Raw genomic sequence first — 20,857 nt, forward strand, 5'->3', positions numbered from 1 at the left:
ACGGAGGTGATGTGTCTTTTTGTCTGTGGTGGAAATGATGGAGTATGATGCGAAGGATACGGAATGAGGTTTTCAGGTTCGGACCGGGAACATGCTGTCCTCATTGCAATTGCGGGGGCGGAGTTCGTGGGCAGAGGTGCGCAAACTGGATGAGAGGCGCTGAAGGGCATCATCGACCATGTAGGAGGCGAAATTGCGGTATTAGAAGGAGAACATCTGGGATGTTTTAAGGTGGAATTGGTCATCCTGGGAGCAGGTGGGCCGTTGTCGAAGAATTTGGAATAATGGAAGTCGTATTTTCCAGTAAGTAGTGTGGAAGCATGTGTAGTTGAGGTAGCTGTAGGAGTCGGTGAGGTTGTCGTAGATGTCCGTTTTGAGACGATCACCAGAGATGGAGATGCAGATTTACAGGAAAGGTAGGGAGGTGTCCGGGATGGTACAGCTTAACTTGAGTTTGGGATGGAACATGTTGGTGAAGTTGATGAACTGTACAACCTTCTCGTGGGAGCACAAAATGCCGCCGATAAATTCATTAAAGTAGCGGCAAGAAATGGGGGGAATGTTGCCAGTGTAACTGTGAAGTTTACCCGCAGAATTCTGCACAAAACATTCTGTCTGTAACTCGAATTCCCTAGAAAATACTCAACCATCATTCTCTCTTACATTCTGCCCCCAACATTAGTTGGGAACGGCCGGACGGCAGTGAATTGAAAGAAATGATCAGATCTCAAGTGAAGACGCCCAGTTGCAGGGTGAGGGAGACACTGTTAGGGTGTGCCCACAGGGAGTTAAAATGGTGACTACATTTTCCCTCCGTTTACACTTATTCAGTAAGCATGATTATTCACAATCGACTCGAAAAGTCAGAAATTTCCAAACTCCATTTGTCTTTAAGGAACTGGGAGAGAATCCTTCACGAAAGCAAGGTTTCACCATCCGTGGTAGAATGTGGAAAACAAGTGATCTGGTCTGCTCTCCAACGATCGAGTATGTGGGAGTTTCCTCGAAATCATCTGTTCCTTTGGATCTGTCTCAGTCTGTTTGGGGAGGGAATGTTTCTTGTGGTTTATGATACATTTTTTTTCAGAAATTCAGATTTTCACATTTGTCATTGCAGCTCCAACTATTTTAATAAATCTCAGGGTACAGTGACACATTTGACAATCTCTATCTGTCCTCAATCAATCAAACAAGTCACTTTTCCTCCATGTTAATGTACAATGTTTTTTTTTTACCATCCTCACAGCTAACGTAGTGGCGACCTACGTCCTGCTTTATAAAGATTGTGGATTGTCCCCAAGTGTAAGACGTTATCTGGCGGCCATGGCAGTGGCGGATCTACAGGTTATTATCCTCGACCTGATATTGAGACACATTCCCATTGTTTATCAGGAACAGTTTTATTTCATGTGGGATATTCCCGTATGTAATATCCACGCCGTCCTGCTTTATGCAGCCACTGACTGTTCTGTCTGGTTCACCGTCACTTTCACCTTTGATCGATTTGCGGCCATTTGTTGCGAGAAGCTTAAAAGGAAATATTGCAGTGAGAAAACGGCGATTGCTGTTCTGGCAACAGTGACTGTGCTGAGCTGTTTAAAAAATATTTTCTGGTATTTTATGTTGACAGGTGAATATCGGCTGGCGAACCAGCCCTGGTTTTGTGATGTAAGAGACGGTGTTCATGTCTCCCCTTTCTGGGTGGCAATCGAGTTCCTCCACCACATTCTAACCCCAGCTCTCCCATTTCTCCTGATCCTGCTGCTCAATGTTTTCACCGTCAGACACATTTTAGTGAGCAGTAGAGCCCGCAGGAGACTCAGGGCTCACACCAGTGGGGACGATCGGTTTGACACAGAAATGAGCAATCGCAAAAAATCTATCATTTTACTGTTTGTGATCTCGGCCAATTTCATCCTGTTATGGTCAGTATTAATGATATTTTCCATATCCTACCGGATGGATGTGATTGGGCGTCGACGTGTGTCTTTACATACCTGTGTGAAGGAACTGGGCTTCATGCTGCAGCTCCTCAGTTGCTGCACAAACACCGCAATTTATGCTGTGACGCAGACAAAGTTCAGACAGCAGCTGAAGAATGTGCTGAAATATCCCTTCACCAAAATATACCAATCAATCAGATTCACTTATTAATCAATCCATCCGGGAGTCTCTCATTTTAGTTGAATTTTTCAGCGATGAAGCAGCCTATCGCTTTCGTATCAGCCTGTGGGTAGCGCGGGTTTGTCCATCCTTATCCGACAGGCGAGCTACGGGGACATTTCAATGATTCTATCAACTCAGGTGCCAGGAAGTAAAGGCACTATCTTACTGACTGTCTCGATCACTTCAAATTATAAACAATAAAAATGTCCATTAAAAATTACCGACCAGCAGAGTGAAGGATATTTGTTCTTTGTCGTTGTTTTCAAGAAGCTGAGCTGGATAGAGAAAGAGTCAGCCACAAGTCTTTATCCTTGGGGAAGGGGAGGCGATCGGGGCCTGAGCTCAGGAGTTCGATTTAAGTCGCTATGTCATTCCTTTCACCTCTGGGTCCCCCCACCGACCTGGTCTTCGGCACAGTTCATCTCTCTACTCCCTTGCTGCTATCTCCAGTCAACATCATTTGTATCTCGCTTTCTCTATCACTGGCTCCCTCTCGAATCCTTCATTTAAACACAGTCCCAAATTTATCTCCCCCGTTATTTCATCTCATTTTCCTCCCTCACTCCCTCTGTGCACTCGCCCTTTCGAGAGATATCGAGAGATATTCAGGCCTAGAGAGAGAGATGCAGGTGTGACGAACGAAATAGAGAAGTGAGGACAACGTGAGGAAAAGAGAGAGGGAGGGGAGAGATATATAGGAAGGACTTTACTGAGAGGAAGTTGGGAGAGAGAGGGAAAGGGGGAGTGCGAGACAGGGAGAGGGAGAGATCGAGTGGCGAGGAGATAAAGAGAGGAGTGGAGGGGGGAGTGTGAGGCGGAGAGAAAGAATGTCTTTGAGATAGAGATAGGAGCTGAGAGATAATGAGGGTAAGAAGAGAGAGAGGTAGGGATGATGGGAGAGAGAGAGAGGACAAATAAAAGGGGCTGGAGAGAGAAAGAGAGCGAAGGGGAGTAAAAGAGAGAGTGGGAAGATGGGAGAGAGTGTGAATGACGTGGTGGAGACAGATAGAAGCGGACAGAGAAGGAGAGTGAGGGCGGAGAGAATACAAAGACGGGGGAGGATAAATAAAGGGAAGGGCAGAGAGAGGGATAGGGAGGCTGGACAGAGGGGGATTGAACGAGAGAGGGAAGTGGGCGAGTGAGAGGGAGGGGATGAAGTGAGTGAGAGAGAGACAAGTAAGGGGAAGAGATAGTCGCTGGGGAGGGAGTTAAGAGTGACTAAAGGGAGAGAGGGTGAGGATGAGATCTCGAAGCTGAAAGAGAGAGAGAAAGGAGGGGATAGACAGTTAAAGTGGGAGTGGGCGATAGAGACGTTGAGACAGTGAAGTGGAAGAGGAAGAGGTAATGATTGGGGACAGAGAAAGGGGAAAAGCGAGAGAAGGAGGTGAGAAAGGGAGAGTGGGAGAAGGCAGAGAGGGATACAGCAGGAGAGAATGAGAGAGAGAGAGAGGCGAGAGAGAAGGGGTTAGAAAGAGAGACGTCAGAGATAGAGTGATGGTGCAGAAGAAAAAAGGAGGGAAAGTAGGAAAGAGAAGGAGGCTTGGAGAGTGGGAGAAAGAGCGTGAGGTCGCTGAGAGAGAAAAAGTGAATGGGAGAGAATGAGGGATGTGGGAGTAAATAAGCGAGTGGAGACAGACGGTGGGAGAGAGAGAGGCATGTGGAGAGAGCCTTGGGGGTGGAGAAAGAGAGGCATATGAGGAGTGAGATTAAGAGGCGAGAGACTGAGACAGGGAAAATTGTGATGGAGCGAGAGAAAGAGAAGAAGGGAAGGAAACAGACGGAGGGAGTTGGTGGAAGAGAGACAGCGGTACTGCCAAAGAGACAGAGAGTGAGGGGCAGTTAAAGAGAGACAAGGGGGGAGAGGGGGAGATTGAGGGATGTGAGAAGTGTGGTGACGGGGAGGACGAGAGAGAGGCGCGGAGATGGAGTGGGGATGGATAGACAGAAATGGGGAAGAGAGTAGGGAGAGAGAGAGACAGGGAGGTGGGGAGAGACAGAACGGAGGGAGAGAGTGGGACACGTGTAGAGACAGAATGGGGCAGAAAAAGGGAGCGGCAGAGCGTGAAAGGACGAGGATGAGGTTTGGAGTGAGAGGAAGGAGGAAAGAAAGATGGATGATGTGCAGCGAGAGAGGGAACGGGAGAAAGTGAAGGTGGGGAGGCAAGAGGGTGAGAAGGGAAGAGAGGATGGAGAGAAGGAGGGAAGTGAACGTGCGGCAGCACAGAAGGAAGGTCGAGCGTGAGGGGGAGAGTAAAAGATATGGTGAGAAAGAGGGAGAGTGGATAGAGATACACAGCGGGGAGAGAGAGAGTTAGAGACAAGGAGAGAGGCGGAGAGAGAGGGAGGTTGGGTACAGAGGAGGAGGAGGTGAGAGACAAACGGCGATGGGGAGGGGGGAAGGTGGAAAGAGCGGTGTAAGACAAAGGGAGAGGGATGAAGGGGCGGGCAGAGACACGGAATGGAGAATTTTAGGAGAGGGTTGAGAGAGGAGAAAGAGGGAGGGATGGAAAGAGAAAGAGATGGAGGAGAGAAAGGGAGAGTGTCAGGGTTAGAGGGAGAGACAGGGAGAGAGGGAGGGGTGACGGAGAGAAATGGAAACTGAGGTGGAGAGGGAGGGAAAGAGAGAGCGGGCGGTGGTGAGAGACAGAGAGGGACGGGAGGGAGAGTGGCGAGAATGAAATAGAATGAGAAAGCGAGCGAGAGATGGAAAAGTGAGGAACACAGAGAGAGACGAGGAGGGAGCGAGAGGGAGGGAGAGAGAGGGAATGGAGGGGTACAAGGGAGAGAATGAGAGAGGTGCAAGAGATAAGATTGGTGGATACAGAAAGAGAGATGAACGGTCGAAAAGAGAGAGAGGGAATGTGGGAGAGATACGTGGGGAGACAAGGGGAGAGATGGAGCGGGAGAGAGTGTGGATAGGTTGGACGGAGTGAGATTGTGGTAGAGAGGGAGGAAGTGAGGGAAGAGAGAGACAGGGAGAGTGAGGGAAGCGGGAGAGAGTAAGGGCAGGGGCCAGAGATTGGGAGTTGAGAGAGTTTGGGGAGAGAGGACGAAGTAGAATGGGAGGGGAGGAGTGTAGACAGCGAAAGACAGAGAGGGGAGGCAAGAGACAGCAAAAGAATGTGAAGGGAGTGAGAGTGAGGTAAGTGTGAGAGTGAACATTGCAGAGAATAGGGAAAGAGAGGACGTGTAGAGAGAGATTAGGGAAATGAAGGTATGAGTTGAGAGAGACCAAGTGGTGGAGAGCGCGGGTGAGAGAGAGAGATAGGGAAAGCGGAGAGGATGAGTGGACCGAGAGAAAAGAGTGAGGGTGAGAACGGGTAGGTGGAGGAAAGAGGAATGGGGAGAGAGCAGGAACGGGAGAGAGAAGAGTTTGGTGAGCGTGAGAGGGAGGGAGAGTGGAAGCAAGAGATGGTGGCAGAGAGAGTTCAGGAGAGACTGTGTAGGGGAGGGGAAAGGAGTGCAGCGAGGGTATGATGAGAGTGCGGGGAGAGAGATTGGGAGAGAGGGAGTGGAGCTATGGAGGCGATAGTAGGCGTAGAGAAGTTGTGTGGTGGGTTAGAAGAGAGGGTAGGATGTGGGAAGAGAGTTAAGAAGGCGATTGAGGAAGAGAGCGGGCGGGGCTCAGTGTGCGAGAGTGTGGGTGTTAGAGATAGCGGGACGGAAGGAGAGATAGGAGAAGGTGAGAGGGAGACGTGTTTTGAGGAAGAGAGATGGGGAGAGCAGAGAGACAGAGAGAGGGAGGGCTGAGAAAGATGGAGAGGGAGAGCGAGAGAGGTGAGCTAAAGAGAGAGAGAGAGATGGAGAGAGGGTGGAGAAAGAGTGCGGGCAAGAAAGGCAGTGAGACATAGACGGAGTGGAAAGATAGAGAGCGTGAGCGTGGGGTAGAGAGGGAGAGAGAGGGCAGTGGGAAGAGACAGAGAAGGGGAGGAGAGAGGGAAAGGTGAGAAAGGGAGATGGGAGAGATATAGAGAGAGTGGCGGAGAGTGCGAAGGCGAAACTAGGAGTGAAAGGCGGAGGGGGAGAGCAGGAGTCTGGTTGTGACAGAGATAGAGTAGGAGCGAGAGGAGAGGAGATAGAGGAAGGTGGGAGAGTGAGAGAGTGTGGGCTGGGCGGGAGGATGGGAGAGACAGTGGGAGAGGGCAGGCAGAGAGAGACAGGGAGGGAGGACGGATGTGATAGCGAGAGAGACAGAAGTGAGAGTGTGCTGGGGAAGTAGAGAGAGTGATGAAGATTGAGAGTGAGGGAGAGAGAGGCGTGAGGGTGGATGGAGAGAGAAATGGAGGGGGGAGAATGAGGGAGGTGGGTGACAGTGAATGAGTGGAGTGAGGGAGAGTGTGTAATTAGAGGAACTGTGGAAAGAGAGCAAGGGGTGGAGAAAGATAGGCAGAAAGAGAAGAAGGGAAAGAAAAATATGGACAGAGAGGGAGTGAGAGAGACAGGGCTCAGAGAGGCAGAGAGTGAGGGCAGATAAAGCGCGTCAAAGGGGGAAAGCGCGAGAATGAGGGATGTGACAACGAAGAGGAGGGGAGGAGGAAGAGAGGGAGGCCGCGAAGGTGAGGGAGTGGGGAGAGAGAGAGAGAAATGGGGGAGGGTTAGTGAGAGAGAGGCACAGGGAAGTGGGGAGAGACAGTAAGGAGAGGGAGAGAGGGCTGGAGAGACAATGTGGTGAAAGTTAGAGGGGCGGAGACTGAATGGGGATGACGGTAAGAGGCCGAGAGGCAGGGGGGAGTGAAGTGACAGGGAGTTCAGGGGGAGAGAGAAAGAGAGAGTTCAAGTTAACGAGAGAGAGAAAGTGAGGAAGTGCCCGGAGAGAAAGGGAGGGTGTTAGAGAGAGGGATGTGGGAGAAAGCGTGATAGAGGGTGGAGGTGTGTGAGGCTTTCAGAGGCAGAGACGAAGAGAACCAGCGAGAGAGGGGCAATGCGCGAAGACAGAGAGGTGGGGAGAGGCAGAGAGAGAAAGACAGTAAAGAGAGAGGGGGGAATGATGGTGTGAGGAAGCGAAAGGATTGGAGAGTAGAAAGGGCGAAAGACAGAGAGGGAGGCGGGAGGAAGAGAGAGAGAAAGTGACGAGGAGCGAGAGAGAGGGGAAGCGAGGCAGAGAGGGATTCGACAGGGTCAGGCGTAGGAAATGGTAAGGAGGGAAGGGGAAGGGAGGGGTTTAAAGAAAAGAGAAGTGGAGAGGGAGGGAAATAAGTGTAGAGAACTTTGCAGAGACAGAGAAAACGGGTGAAGAGAGAACAAGGTGAGAGGGACAGGGACGGGAGCAGTGGAAGGAGAGTAAAGGAGGGGGCAGAGAGAGTCAAGGAGATATGAGAGACAACAGGGACAGATTGTGTGGAGAGAGGAATGGGGAAAGAGACTGGATGTGGAAGACAGGGAAGGTGAGAGTGAGGAAAGAGGAAGAGATAGTGGGGTAGTGGATGAAGGGAGGGAATAGTCGAGACAAAGTATGGGGTGAGAGAGAGAAGGAAAGGGAATGGTCGGGCAGAGAGATGGAGGAAGGTGGAGAGAGACTAGGGTGTGAGAGAGAGTTTGGGTGGTGAGAGGAACTCATGGACTGTGGGTGGGTGAAATGGTGAGAGGGAGACACAGAGACAGAAGGAGAGATAGACAGTCATGGGTGGACAAAGATAGGTAGGTGTGGGGATGAGAGCGGAGCGAGATGGAGTGCAAACAGAGAGTGAGGGAGAAGCGGGAGCGAGGGGGATAGAGAGGGAGAGCAGAGAGAGGTGGGGAGCAAAAGAAATGCTGCAGAGGAGAGAGAGAGCAAAGGGGAGATAGGAAGAAATAGGGGAGAGAGAGAGAGAGTGAGAGGGAGATAAGGCATAAGGAAGTGGAGAACGATAGAGAGAGAGAGATTGAAGGGAGATAGAGAGATGAGGAGGGGCAGACAGAGAGAGGGAGGGAGGGATGCATAAGAGACAGGGGGAGATTGTACGGTGACAGAGAGGCAGGCAGAGAAAGGGTGACGGCAGTGGTGAGACAGAGAGCAGGGGAAGAGAGGGAGAGAGGGAAGAGTGAGAAGGGAAGAGAGCGGAAAGGGGAGGGGTTAAGGAACATGACCAGTAGCTGACAGAGGGGGAGGGGAGATGTTACATAGATAGAAAGAAATGGAGAGAGAGAAGGGAGTGAGAGAGAAAGATCGTGATGGTGAGGGAGAGAGGGGGAGGTAGAGGGAGCAAGAGGGGTAGTGGGCAGGCATTGGGGAGGGATAGACAGGAGGGAGATAGAGATGGTGTAGAGCGGGAGGGGCACTGCGAGGGAGGGAAGAGAGAGGGGAAGAGAAATAGCGAGGGAGGCGGGAGGAAGTGAGATAAGGAGGGAAGCTGGATAAAGAGAGATTTAGTGGATGGCTGGAGAAAGAGAGAGCCAGGGAGGGGAGAAGTGTGAGAGAAGGGAAGGGAAACACAGAGAGAGAGATTGGACTGGCAGAGGGGGTTAAGTAAGAGAGTGAGAGATGGGAAAGAGAGAGTCGTGTAAGATAGTTAGAGAAAGAGGGGCGGGTATAGAAAAAAAGAGCTGGAAGGGGGGCAGACGGGGGGAGAGAGAGAGAAGGGTGGGTGAGGGACAGGGATGGGAGAATGGGGGAAAGACATACAGGAGTGAGAAAGAAAAGAGCCAGGGTAGAGACATAGTGGGGCAATCAATAACGAGAGATAAAAAGATGGAGACGCGTAAGAGAGAGGGAAGGGGAGAGAAATAGAGTGGGGACAGAGAAGGAGTGGTGGAGAGCTGGAGAAATGTGCGGGGAAGGGAGAGGGAGAGATTGAGTGGGTTAGAAGGAGGAAGACAGGGAGATATGGAGTGGGGAAAGTGAGGGACAGGTGGAGTGAGTAATTGGGAGGGAAGGGAGAGGGTAGAGATAATCAGTGAGAGACGGGCAGAAAGGGAACACCAGTGAGAGATAGAGAGAGAGAGAGAGACAGCGGGAAGAGCGACAGAGGAATGGGGAGGGGGTAGAGAGGGAAGCTTGTAGCAATTGGGACACCAGTCATAGACGGAACAGGGGATTAGTGTGGGAGAGAGAATGACGGAGGCATTGCTCTCTTAGAGAGAGTGGAAGCAGAGAGAGGGTGAAGTCGAGAGGGAGAAAGGGAGAGAAAGTGAAGAGACAGAGTCAGAGAGGGAATGGAGGAGTTAAAGGGAGTGGGAAGTGGAGAATGAGGGGAGAGAAATGGAAATTGAAGGGAGAGAGAGGTGAGGAGAGAGCGGCAGAGAGGGAGGGAAGACACTGTGGGAGGGGGAGAGAAAAAGAGAGAGAGGGAGAATGGGGAGGGGGAGAAAATGTAGGTGGAGGAGGCATTTAGAAGGAGGGGGAGGTGAGCGCGAAATAGGGAGAAGCGAGACAGAGAGAAAGAGGAGGGAAAGGAAATTTCGGAAAGTAATGGAGAAATTGTGAATTGTGAGCTTGAGAGGAGTGACAGAGTTGGGGGAGAGTCAGAGTGAGGAAGGGGGAATGAGATGGAGGGGAGAATAAGGGGGAGAGTTTGAGTGAGAGGGAGGTGCCTGTTTCATAGAAGGTGAAAGTGGGAGAAGAAAGATAGAAGACTGGAGAGTTGGATGCGGAGGAGTGGAAAGGGATGGGGTAATGGAGAGAGAGGGGGAAGGAAGCAAAAGAGACTGGGAGGTGGTGAGCGAGCGAGAGAGAGGCAAGACGTAGCGGGCGAATGAGAGGGGTGCAGAGGCAGGGTTGAAAGAGAGAGAAATGGTAGGGGAGAGGGAGAGATAGAGAATGATGGTGCAGACAGAGGCAGTGTGGTGGTACAGAGAGACAGAGAGAGATAGGGGAAGGAGAAACTCAGAGACGTGGAAAGAGAATGGGGAGAGCAGGATAGCCAGAGGGTCAAAGATTCAGAGAGGATGGAGAGAGAGTGTGACGGAGTGAGAGGTTTGAGAGAGAGAGATAGAGTGAGGGGGAGGTTTAGAGAGACAGGGTAAGGGAGATAAGGAGAGGGTGATCTGGAGACACCAAGTGAGAGGCAAGAGAGAGAGGAGGAAATAAGAGATTTGGAGATAGAGTGTGGTGCGTAAAAAAGAGAGTGAGAGGCAACGGGGTAATGTGGCCTGGGAGAGACAGTGAAATGTTTGGCAGAAAGAGAGAGATGGAGTGAATTGACAGAGAGAAATGGATGGTGCTAGCGAACTGGAGTGAGAGTCAGACCGAGGGACGGGGGCGAGAGAGGGGGAGGGGTAGAGAGTGAGGGTGGATAGAGAGGGGGGGTAGAGATAGCGAAGGAGGGGTAAGAGAGGAAAGGGGTGGGAAGGGACAGAAGATGGAGGCGAGAGGGAAGAGGGAAGGGAGAAAGGAGAGAACGAGGGACGTGGAAGAGAGAGACAGTGGACGGACACGGAGGATAGAGAGAGCAAGAGGGAGAGAGAAAGAGAGAACGATGGTCGTGGAGGTGAGAGCGAGTGGGAGAGACAAGGAGATGGATGAGAGAGTGGGAGGGAAGAGGGAGCTAGACAGGAAGTGGGAGATAAAGACAGAGCGACAGAGATGGGAAAGGCAGAGAGAGGACGAGAAATAAACAGAGCCAAGGGAGAGAGAGAGAGAGGTCGGGATAGAGAGTGAGAGGTAGGAGAGAGGAGAACTGGACGGAAGGGGTAAAACAATGGAAGGGGAGCGAGAGAAAAGGGACAGAGAGACAGATGGAGGGATTCGAGAGAGGGAGTGAAGAGAGGACAGAGACAGGGCTGGAGGGAGGATGGCAGTGTAATATACTAAGGAGGCGAGAGAAAGAAATCGGAAAGCGAGGAGAGTGAGGGAGAGAGAGAGCTTTGCGAGAAACAAAGAGCAGGAGGAGAGAGATGACGAAAGGTGACTGAGGTCTCTGAAAGTTGCCACCCAGGTAAATAGTGCTGTGAAGAAGGCATATGGCGTACTGGCTTTTATTGGGTGAGGAATTGAGTTCCGGAGTCCTGAGGTCATGTTGCAGTTGTACAAGATTCTGGTGCGGCCGCATCTGGAGTATTGTGTACAGTTTTGGTCGCCATACTATAGGAAGGATGTGGAGGCACTGGAACGGGTGCAGAAGAGATGTTGCCTGTTATGGTAGGAAGATCGTATTAGGAAAAGCTGAAGCACTTGGGGCTGTTTTTAGTGAAGAAAAGAAGGTTTAGGGGTGACTTGATAGAGGTGTACAAGATGATTAGGGGTTTAGATAGGGTTGACCATGAGATCCTTTTTTCACGTATGTAGTCATCCATTACGAGGGGGCATAGCTTTAAATTAAGGGGGGGGGGGTAGGTATAGGACAGATATTAGGGGTACATTCTTTACTCAGCGAGTCGTGAGTTCATGGAGTGCCCTGCCAGTAGCCATGGTGGACGTATCCTCTTTATGGGCATTTAAACGGGCATTGGATAGACATATGGAGGATAGTGTGCTAGTGTTGGTTAGGTGGGCTTGGATCGGCGAAACATCGAGGGCCAAAGGGCCTGTACTGCGCTGTGTTTTTCTATGTTCTAGGGCTGAAGGGATAGATTGATGGAGAGGGAAAGCGAGGTTGTTGGAAGAGTTAGAGAGCTTAGGGAGAGTGCGGAGTGGTGAGCAAGAGAAGGTGTAAGAGAGAGACGGAGAGAGGGCAGTGACAGAGAGGGAGGGGAGGTGAAGAAGGAGAGAGGTAGAGGGAGAAGTAGAGAGAGAGGATAGTGAGGAGAGACAAACATTAGGGGGCGAGGGGGTGAGAGAGTGTGAAGGTAGAGAGAGGGGAGAGAGGGGAGGGGAGGAAAAGAGATACAGACTGAGGCGGGAGGAAGAGAGCGAGAGAGAGACAGAGAGGAGGAGGGAGAGAAATGGGAAGGGAGAGTGAGGGGAAGGGAGTGAGAGAGACTGGAGTGGCAGATGTGAAGGGGGAGAGTGAGACAGGGACAAGTGCGAGAGAGATCAGAGAATGATTTAGTGACAAAAGGAGCGGCGAGGGAGAAAGAGAGGGAGAGAGGGTGCGAGAGAAAGAGGGCAGTGATAGAGCGGGACAGTGGTGACGGGAGCAACAGAGAGAGGAGAAATGCAGGAGGAGAGAGGTGCGGGTAGAAAGATAAAGTGAAAGAGAGGAAAATGAGAGAGAGTGATGGAGGGGGGGAGACAAATGGAGGCGGGAGAGAGAGGGAACAGAGAGAGTGAGGGACGGGGAAGAAAGAATCGGGAGGGATGAGAGAGGGAAGAGATGAACAAAGAGGGGGAGAAGGGCAAGACCAGGGAGAGAGAGGCAGAGAGAGTCAGGGAGCAAGAGACGGGGAGGGGAGACATAGAAGTAGGTGTATATCGCGTGAGACTCAGGAGAGGTAAGGAGCGTGCAGATAAGGAGGGGAGAGAGCGCGATAGAGACATTGAGAGGGGACGGGGAGCGAGCCTGAAGGAGAGAGAGCGGGTGGGAGAGACTGGGAGATGAAGAGGTACAACGAGAACAAGAGGAAGGAGGAGAGCGTGGGAGGGAAGATAGTGAGAGTGGAAGAGTGGAAAGGGAGCGAGCGAGGAGGAGAGAGGCAAGGAGTGAAAGGAGAGAGTGAAAGGGAGAGAGGGAGAGAGAAGAAGTGCTGGGGCGCGAAAAAGCGGTGGGAGGAGGGGTACAAAAGAGGGGGGAATGCTCGTGGACAGAGATAGTGAAGGGGGGAGAGTGTGTGAAGGGGAGAGTGAGAAAGGAAAGAGAGACACTGAGGGAGGCCGTTGAGAAGCAGTGACGGTGGGTGGAGAGAAGGAGAGCAGATGGGAAAGGACAGAGAGAGAGAGAACTGGGAAGCGAGATTATGAGGGAGGTTGGAAGGTATAGCATAAACTTATGGTTCTGCAACTCGATCACTCAACACATATAAGATATAACACTGTATGCCTTCTGAACAGCCATGTCAACCTGCGTGGTAACTTTCAAGGATCTGTGTACCTGGTCACCGAGATATCTCTGCTCATCTACACTTCCACGAATCTTACCATTATCCCAGTAATTTGCCTTCCGGTTATTCAGACCAAAGTGAATCACCTCACACTTGTTCGCATTATATTCTACTTTCCACCTCTCAGACCAGCTCTGCAACCTATCTATGCCTCTTTGTAACCTACAACATCCTTCGTCACGATCCACAACTCCACCGACCTTAGTGTCGTCTGCAAATTTACTAACCCGCCCTACTTCACATTCACCATGTCCTTTATAAAATGATGAACAACAGTGGTCACAACACCGACCCTTGCGGAACACCACCAGTAAATAGACACCATGAAAATCATTTCCCATCAACCACCACACTCGGTCTTCTTTCAGCAAGCCAATAACTGATCTAGACTGCTGTATCTCCCACAATCCTACTCCTCCACATTTTGTATAATAGCCTATTTTGTGGAAACTTATCGAAGGCCTTGCTGAAATCCATATCCAACACATCAACCGGTTTACTCTGATCTACCTATTTGGTCACCTTCTCAAAGAACTTAATAAGTTTTGTGAGGCACAAACTACCCTTCACAAGACCATGCTGATTATACCTAATCAAATTATTCTTTTGAAATTGTTCCAAATCCTATCTCTTATAATCTTTTCCAACATTTTATCGACTACTGAAGTAAGGCTCACTGGTCTATAATTATCAGGGTTGTCTCTACTTCCCTTCTGGAACAGCGGAACCACATTTTCCATCCCCCAGTCTTCTGACACGATTCCTGAAGACAATAACGATATGAAGAGCAATGCCAGAGTCTCAGCAATCTCCTCACTGTCTTCAAAGAGGTTCCGAGGATCCATCCCATCGGGCCCATGGGAGTTATCTGTTTTCACACTCTGCAGGATTTCTAATATCTCGTCCTTCTGAACTTCAATCACAGCTCGTCTAGTAACCTGTACCTCAGTATTCTCCTCGACAACATTGTCGTTTTCTAGAATGAGTACTTTCGAAAAATATTCATTTAGTGGTTCCCCTATCTCCTCTGACACCACGCACAGCTTCCCACTACTATCCTTGATTGGCCCTAATCTTAATTTCATCATCCATTTACTCCTTAAATACCTGTAGAAAGCCTTAGAGTTTACACTGATCCTATCCACCAGCAACTTCTCGTACCTCAACTTGGCTCTTCCAAGCTCTCTCATCCTAACATGAGTCTTCTTCTTCCTCTTGGCCAGAGTGTTATCTTCCTTTGTAAACCACAACTCCCGCACTCTACAGCTTCGTCCCTGCCCGACTGTTACATACTTATCGAGGACATTTTGGAGCCTTTCCTTGAATAAGCTCCACATTTCTAATGTGCCCATCCCCTGCTGTTTCCTTCCCCATTCAATGCATCGTAAATCTTGCCTAATCGATGGTCATTGCCTTTCCCCCAGCTGTAACACTTGCCCAGTGGCATACACCTACTCATTTCTATCACCAAAGAAAACCCAACAGAATTGGAATCGGGAACACCAAAGTGTTTACCTACTTCCAAGTCTAATACCTGGCGGAGCTCATTCCCCTGTGCCAAATTTAATGAGGCTGTTGGCCTGTCTGCATACTGTGTCAGGAATCCCTCCTGCACACACTGGACAAAAACTGACCCATCTATCGTACTCGTGCTGTACTGTTCCCAGTCAATATTTTGAAATTTCAGACCCCCGTGACAACCACCCTGTATCTCTCACTCCTATCGAGAATCATCTTTGTTATCCTTTCCACTACATCCCTGGAATTATTCGGAGGCCGAGAGAAAACTCCCAACAGGGTGAACTCTCTTTTCTTATTTTTAACCCAAGCCCATACTACCTCAGTTGACGAGTCGCCAAACATCATTTCTGCAACTGCAGTACTGTCCTTGACCAAGATAGACAGCTTTCAAGACATCACTGTTTATTTCCCCATACGCCCTCGCTTCCATCTCTATGTAGATTATAGACAGGATCTGGGGAGATTGTAAGTTGTGTTCCAGACCGCAGTATTATTGATTACTGACATGCTCTTGTAGTCACTGTATTTTCGTTGTGAGCCAAGTTGAGATTCTGTGGAATAGTAACTCGAGGATACTGACCGTGAAAGAGTTAGTAATGGGAACACAATTACATGTCATGGGGCAGTGGTGAAAGAGGGTCTCAATGGAAATGATTTTGCCTATCACCTATTTGGCATAAATCTTATACATGGCTACCCAATACATTATTGTGGTTCTGTTCGCCGAGCTGGGAATTTGTGTTGCAGATATTTTGGCCGCTCTCTTGGTGGCATCCGGAGTGCTTGGGAGCCTCCTGTGAAGCGCTTCTGTGATGTTTCCTCCCGCATTTAACATTCAAAATGTCTGTCGGGCGTCCTTTTTTTCTCTCTCAATCTCTCTCTCTTCATACTCTCTTTTCTTTTCTACCTCGCCGGCTGTTATTTGTGCATCAAACTCTTTCGTTTCTGTTACACTGTCATTGTATTTTACCTCGAACTAAAGGTACTTTGTTGACAATTAAAATTTCACCAGCTCTAATTGCTTTTGATTCTGATTACATTTCCAGCAAATTTAAACACTGAGCAATTGCAGGAATTACCTCTCCTTTCCTCGTGCAAGAAATAATCTCTAAGTCCAGAGTGTCTGCTCATTCCAGCAGGCTGGCCTTGATCGCTTTTCGTAAATCCCCGAATATCAATTGTTCCACTCCTAGCAAACTCTTCGTAACTTATTGTTTCAAACGGAGTTTAAATCAACAGCATTCAACATTCGGAAAAAAAAAACAACGACACTAATACCTACCATATGCTTCCGTCGAGTCCAAGAATCCTTATTCCAAATCGAAAATACAGAACAAATCCCTCAACGAGCCCCCAAACTGTTACAGACCAAGGAAGACCCCAAAAAAATTTCAAGAAGACGATAAATTTGCTGGTTTGTTTGAAGCAGCTTGAACGTGATATTTCACGAAAAATGCCAAAGTTAAAATCATTTCCTTTCAAACAAGGCAGAATTTATTGAGGGGATTATCGATGAATCACATTTAACAGAAAACAGTATACCGAGTGACTTAACCGCTCCGCAAACACAACATATCATCCCAGTTAATTATGGGCAAACATTTGTCAAAATCTGCATAAACATTCCGGACACAAAAAGTAAAATCAAACAAAGATTCTTACAGGATTGAATTCAGAACAACAATGCCTGCCTGGATCTGCTTCTTTGTGTCCAGTAACTTCTTCCACACTCGTGCTAGAAACCAAAGCAAAACTGACTAAAGATCAGCTGCGAGAACTGGCCACTCCCCTTCCATTTCACAACTTTTCTTTTTGAAGTGAAAGCCTACAGCCTGAGAAAGCATCGGTTAGCTATTATCAAATTGGCCCTCAATCTCTTCAACCGTTGACTTTTTGGACTCCGTGTCATTTACATACTGTCTGGAAAGAAAAGTAAAACTAAGAACAACATATTGTTTTTAGTCAGCAGCTTCTTCGCTTATTTACGCCCAACAGTGTATCAACCTTTGATTAAAAATTCTTAAATGTTTCTGCAATAACATCATTTTGACAAAGTGAATTGCGGAGAATCAGAAAATGTCTGAGATATTTATTTAAGCAGTCTTTCTATCCAGATTGGGTCATCTACTTTTTTAAAAGGAAATGTTGAATCTTCATTTGTTAGTGCTTCCTCAAACAGAAGCTCGATTTCCAAATGCATCGAGTGAATTCTCCTCAGGATCCTTCTTTTTTGTGTCAATTATGTCACCTCTGATTCTCTCAACTCCAGCCTCGCTGGTCGAGGCTATCCATTATGTTTCTAACACAGCAACATACTTCGCTCAGTGCCATCACCAGTGCCAGTCTCATAAATGCAGATGTGACCTTACCAATTAATACTACGACATAAACATTCACGTCTAGTTTAAAATAGAAAGAGTTTTTTTCATTTTGAAGGACTCTTGAGGTGCATGCTCAGGTGCACAAATGGAAAGGCTGTGAAACAAGATCGATACATGTGGCATATGGCTGTGAAATTGGGAGCTGAGTTTTGGTTGTTGAATCACAACAATTCGTACACAAACAATTTGTTTAATAAGCCTCACAATACAAAAATCAAATCAAATTTGCATTCATTGTTTTGACAACATCAGTCCAATGCAAAGTTCCGACGTTGGGGGCGCCTGAAATACAAGGGAATTTTGACAATTGGAACAGTGCGCAACTGCCACCGATCAGCTAAGTATCGGTCATCAAGCTGGAGTCGATGCTGGCCATCTAACATCTTTCTCCCAACGAAATTAGAAAACGTCTCTACCGAAGGTGCCTTTTCATGTGAAACTTACTAACATTTAAAAGAAAATAAAGTTGAGCGATCAGCTGATGAAGATTGAAGTCAGCGAACAAGACAGATACTGTGTGGTCTTGAGATTAAGATGGGGTGTATAATAATTGCACTGGAACAGGAAATTGCATAGATTTGTGTGAGAGAGTAAAACGTTAAGAAAAGGGAGGTTGGATTTGACAACAACTTCTTTGTTCAGTGTTCACGATTGAATGAGGACAATAAATTGTTATTTCTATTTAAATGGGAATTGGGAACTCCCCTGTCCCATACATTTGAATATATTACAAGGTGAGGCGTTTTCTGGTGGTTTGGTTTTAACTAACGCCAGAACCTATGGCAACGCGTAGTTTGAGTAGAGTCAAAAAGAAGTAAAATCGAGATTTGAGGTCAGCTCTTTGTTTCAACGCCATAACTGTCCAAATGTAGCATCACGGAGGCGCGGACAAACAGGAAACGATGAGAATCATGACAATTACCTTCCATTCACTTCTGGCAAAAAGGAAGATGCTTGTGGTTGTTGGGGATGTGTCATCCCAGCTCGAGCACATCTCTTTAGGAATTCCTAAGTTTCTCCTCTTTCCAACCATCTCCAGCTGCATCATCAATGATCTGCCCAAAATAACAGCGATTTTCAACAATGACATCTCTATGTCTTGTATCATAATGGGTTCTTGAAATCCACAATCTGTCCATATCAAATTGAACGAAGATCTGGACAAAGTCCGACATGGATTGAGACGTTTGGGAGAAGATTTGTAGCTCGGGTGCTCGTTGTTGTGGTTCTGTTCGCCGAGCTGGCAATTTTTGTTGCAGACGTTTCATCCCCTGTCTGGGTGGCATCCTCAGTGCTTGGAAGTGTCCTGTGAAGCGATACTGTGACGTTTCCTCCGGCATTTATCGTGATTTGTATCTGCCGCATCCGTTTGTCAGTTCCAGCTGTCCGCTGCCGTGGCCGGTATATTGGATCCAGGTCGATGTGCTTATTGATTGAATCTGTGGATGAGTGCCTTGCCTCGAGAATTCACTGGCTTTTTTCTGTTTGGCTTGTCCTATAATAGTATTGTTGTCACAGTCGAACTCATATTGTTTCTCATCTGAGTGTGTGGCTACTAAGGAAATAATCAAATCAACATCCAAATATATGAACAAATCAACGGCACACCCATGGGCTCACTCATCACGGGACTCATAGCAGAAGCGGTAATGCAAAGGTTAGATCAAACAGTCTTACCGCAAATTCAACCCAAACTCGTCAGATATGTCGATGGTACCTTTGTAACCATTAAAATCACAGAAATAGAGAACAGACACCTGATCTTCAACGCCATACTCACAGGAATCCTATTCACTAGAGAGCAAGAAATGGACAACCAACTCCCATTCCTATACGTGATGCTATAAAGAAAACCGAATAGAGAATTCACCACAAAGGTATACAGGAAAGCCACATACACAGACCAAGTCCTAAACTACGAAAGCAACGACCCCAACACACCCAAAAGAAGTTGCATCAAGACACTGTTCAAAGGGGCCACAACAGACTGCAGTACACCAGAACTGCAAAAAGAGGAAGAAGAACACCTACACTGTCCATTCACCAAAAACGGATACCCGCGCAATTTTATCAACAGATGCCGAAGGGAATGACAACAGAATGAGGACATGCTACAATCCAAAGGACTAGTCACAGTACCATACTTCAAAAACATTTCTGAACTGACAGCCAGACTACTGCGACCACTAGGGCTCATAACAGCACACAAACCAACAGCCACTCTCAGACAACAAGTCACCAGGACGAAGGACTCGATACCTAGCATGAGCAAAACCAATGAAGTGTACAAAACACTACATCAAACAAACAGTAAGACAGATAACGATCCGCATTCATGAACACCACCTAGCCACGAAACGACACGACAGGCAATTATACAGGAAATTCGACGTAAAAGGATGGAGATGAATGCTGAAGACAAGCTTAGTGAGGAAGAGAGTAAGGAAGAGCAAAACCCTGACATTCGAAGATATGGTGTCAATCTGCTTAAATGCATTCATGCATCGCCTAGGTTTGCTGAGAAGTATGCGGATGCCATTTTTGATAATCTCACGTGAGTTATGTTGATCCAAACAAAATTTGTGGTTAGAGCTGATGAGGCATTTCCATCACTGTAACAGGACGGATCGGGGGTTTATGAGGAGTTGAACAAAGCCGTCGCAATTCCATTGAAACTGGTGCATGAAGCTGACAGAAAACGCTTCAGGAATCTAAGGATGGAACCTGGTTAAACTTCCATTGAGTTTGAAAGGATCAAATCAAGTAATTTTGCATATAGGTCATGGCATTCAAAATAGAGCAAACCAGTTTGGAGGAATTCACAAATTGACGTCATGAAATAACAACAATCCATGACGAAAAGCAAAGGATCAAGACGAAAAGATTGACAGCTGAAATGGCTGATGGCTATGAATTGGGTCAGCTTTCAATTTTGGCTTCTCTAATAAATTTCAATCAGTGAGGGACTTAAATTCGGGAAAAGAGAATTTCTCACGTGGACATGGAAAGGTAGATTTCGATGAAATTCAAACGGTTAAAAGGAACAGAGAAAAGAAAATTAAACCTCCCGTGTTTGCATTGCAATAATGTAGGCCATAGGAAATCACACTGCTGGAATGTGAGGAAAAGCTTTGGGAAACCAACTGTAAGGAAACAGAATATGCCAATAAATGTTGTTGCACTGGTGACAGAGACTCCAGTGAAGGCTAGGAAACTGAACCAGAACGTACAAGGTGGTCGGAGTTTGGTTGAGGAGGAAAAGATTTTCTTAAATCATATACCTGTGAATGTAAGTTTGACTCCCATATGTCAGGAGCGGGAAGTGAAGTGTTTACAATGTTCCGAGATACCTCTCAATATCTGATGCTGATCGATGAGGCGTTATATATCTCTGAAAGTCTATTGCTGGAACAGGTCCCAGAGACAACAATTCACAGTGAAACAAGGAACGCTCTATTATGTAAAGTTATGTTACAGTGTCTTGAGAAGAGTGGGGAAGTCATGGTCGGACAAGCGCTCTCTTCCAGGAATGTAACTTGTGATTGATAATGATAAAGATGATTCACCACTAGAAGTGGTTGAAACTGAATGGAAAATCAGGAAATTGAATTATTAGGTTTGGTCCATGTTCTTGAAATGCTTTGAAGGTGCCTGATCTGATCCAAAACAGTCTTTGTTAATGAGAGAATGGATGTTATTTGCGTGAGTTTGTAAGTTATGGGAAAGGGTTATTTCTCAATTTTGATTCTGATATTTTTATCACCACCCGTAAACAGATATAAAACGTCTGGTTCCCTTACATCAGACAAGCATTAGCCAAGCAACACTAAGAAAATTTACATGAAGTACAGCAGATAATGGAGAGCTGAAACGTGTGAAAAATTGGTGAAACAGCA

This window comes from Chiloscyllium punctatum, chromosome 35, assembly GCF_047496795.1.
Source record: "Chiloscyllium punctatum isolate Juve2018m chromosome 35, sChiPun1.3, whole genome shotgun sequence".
Classification (NCBI taxonomy): domain Eukaryota; kingdom Metazoa; phylum Chordata; class Chondrichthyes; order Orectolobiformes; family Hemiscylliidae; genus Chiloscyllium; species Chiloscyllium punctatum.